The 2,639-nt window shown below is 43.9% G+C and overlaps 1 non-coding gene across 1 annotated transcript; it reads left to right on the plus strand.

Annotated features, from left to right (window-relative positions):
• The first annotated feature begins 1,706 nt into the window (after positions 1-1,706).
• On the plus strand, positions 1,707-1,778 carry trnag-ccc (transfer RNA glycine (anticodon CCC)). The gene has a single exon. It is a non-coding gene; the product is annotated as a tRNA-Gly (tRNA).
• The last annotated feature ends 861 nt before the right edge of the window (positions 1,779-2,639 follow it).

Consider the following 2,639-nt stretch of genomic DNA (forward strand, 5'->3'; position numbering starts at 1 on the left):
ATAGATGCTTCCTGGCCTGCTGATGGCTCCTGCATTTTGTGTGTTGCTGCAATTAATTAAATGGGATTGATAAAAGAAGGTTGTTCCGGGTCAAATTTAAACAATACTTACGTCGAAGTAGTATTTCTTATCAAAATATCCAGCCCTTCCTCTCGATCTGTTGAAATCATTCCGATATTGTATTACTTCCTTTCGTTTTCCAGATCTAGTTTCAACCGCCACTGTCAGCAGCTCGAACCCTCTTCACGTGTTCTGCTATGAATCAGGTCCAGGGGCGGAGCCACGCAACCTGTGTTGTATTATCGTCACAAAATTTAAGCGTACATTCCTCCAGTGCACTTCCTGAGTGTCTGTTCGGAGGGTGCTGGTTTGCAGGACGGGCAAGGTGGCTTTAAACCCGGCGGTAAACACGGTTGCATGGTATAGTTCTCTCCAAATTGTTTCAGATTTTCCTTTGCCTATCTTCTTCACATAGTCACCCAGACAAACTGAGAGTGCTGGGAAAGTGCGGGAGTTCATATCTCACAGCAACAGCCCCTGTTTAATGTTTCGGAGTGAAGGATTTGGTCACCGAGTGTAACGGCGAACGGCGTGGAGATACAGTCACGATGAGCGAAAATTGATGAATATAAAACGCTGAACGTCCGTCCCTTGTTCTCGGGAAACTCTCCAGTTCCGGGCGATTTGCACACTAGACTGTCCCATCTTCTTTTCTTTCTTTTTCTTTTTACAGTAATTTTATTCAGAAGAAAAAATAAGATTTACAGAGTGCTACACATCAATACATCTCAACATAAATTGTGTACATTCATATATTGTAATAAAATTGATCAAAATATTATAGTATATCACAAAAATGTATACCACACTGTAATCACAAATTTAAAGATAGGTCATACATCATAAAATAACTTTTTACATAAAAAGGTCAACACCCTAGCAACTACCAAAGAATAAAGATGATGGATGATAATGGATAATTAGAAAAAAAGAATTCGCTTAAGTTGAGAAGATAGAAATATACATAAAAGTCTGTGCAGTGTTAAACTTTATAAATTGGAAAAGTAATTTAGGAAAGGTCCCCAGATAAAAAGATTGTCTCTAATACCGGTTTCATTTGAAGCAGGAAAATGGTCTCCCCTTCGATGAATTAAACCCCCGTCTCCTGCGTGGCAGGCGGGGATTGAACTAACGAGGAATCAACAAGAGTGTGGGATCTTACATACGGATGTCAGGGTTTAGGAGAGTTCGTAAAGTTACTCTGATGTTTGTTCGTTGAGTGCAGAGCTGGCGCTTTTTTCTCATGCCCTCCTCACTGAGTGACTGGAGGGGTCTCAGCATTCTTTTGTGATTCAGTCATTTAATGAGTTCAAGTACTGGCCAAAGGAAGGGTTCCCATTAGTGTCCAACTGCGTGTTGTTTGAACAGATATTTATAATCAGCAGTTGTTTCCCACTTTCTAATACGTGAACCAAAAAAAGATTTGCAGCCCTTCGAATCTCTCGGGTCGATTCTCCCTTTACTCGGATCCCAGGTGCTGTGTTTCTCCGGTCTGTCGGAACGTCGTGACATCCATTGGTCAGAAAAGGAACTGCAACAGAGTGAGGATTGATCCTTCAGAAAACAGCTCAGAAACTGATAATCGACTGACAGAATCTTGTAGCACAGGAGAACAATCAGCAGCAGAATCACGTTTGTATTATGGTGCGATGGTGGTATAGTGGTGAGCATAGCTGCTTCCCAAGCAGTTGACCCGGGTTCGATTCCCGGCCATCGCAGGTTGTACACATTTAGCACAATGAACGCGGAATTCACGGGCAATTTGCTGTGAATGAAATTCATTCCAATGGATCGGATGGAGCCCTCATGTACGATGGTGGTGAACCCTCACGTAGGATGAGCCAGGACCCCAAACTGAATGAAAAACACAACATTAGACCCGGGAAGTCCGTTAGTTCCAAGGACTCGGCTCGAGGAAACGTACACTCTTTGGTCAAATCGAACATACAGAATCCTGATCAAAGACACAACGCGGCCCGGATATTCTCTCGTTCCTCTCGTTCATCCGGCAGAAGGTACAAAAGCCTTAAAGCACAATTCACAGTCTCAGGGATAGTTTCAGTCCCACTGCTGTGTCTATTGAACGGTTTCCCGTAAGGTAGGATGGACGTTTGTCCTCTCAATCCACCTCGGTATGAAGCTGCACCTTATTATTTACCTGCCCCATGCTTTCCCTGTCGCTGTTACACTTTATTCTGCATTTTGTTATTGCTTTCCCTTGTTCTCTCCAAATACACTGTGTAATGATTTGATCTCTATGAGCAGTCAGGATGAGCAGCGTTTCACTGTGTTTCGGTATATGTGACTGAAACACGTTGAACAGATTCAATTCCCATTGAGCCCGTTGCGGCAGCAGTAGGGAACGCCGGCCTCCGGACAGCGCGGAGTTTCCCAGCTGGTAATGAAACGCAGCAGAAAAAAAAGAGTTGAGATCACAGAGGGGGAGCAGTGAGAGAGGGTTTCACTGAACTCTCATCGATGGGAAGGTTCACACTTCTTCAGAGCAGGCATCCCCATTGACATCAATGGATCTGGGGTTGAGAGGGTGAACGGCTTTCAGTCACTCGGTGCAGACATCA

This window comes from Hypanus sabinus, chromosome 31 (genome assembly GCF_030144855.1).
Source record: "Hypanus sabinus isolate sHypSab1 chromosome 31, sHypSab1.hap1, whole genome shotgun sequence".
Taxonomy (NCBI): domain Eukaryota; kingdom Metazoa; phylum Chordata; class Chondrichthyes; order Myliobatiformes; family Dasyatidae; genus Hypanus; species Hypanus sabinus.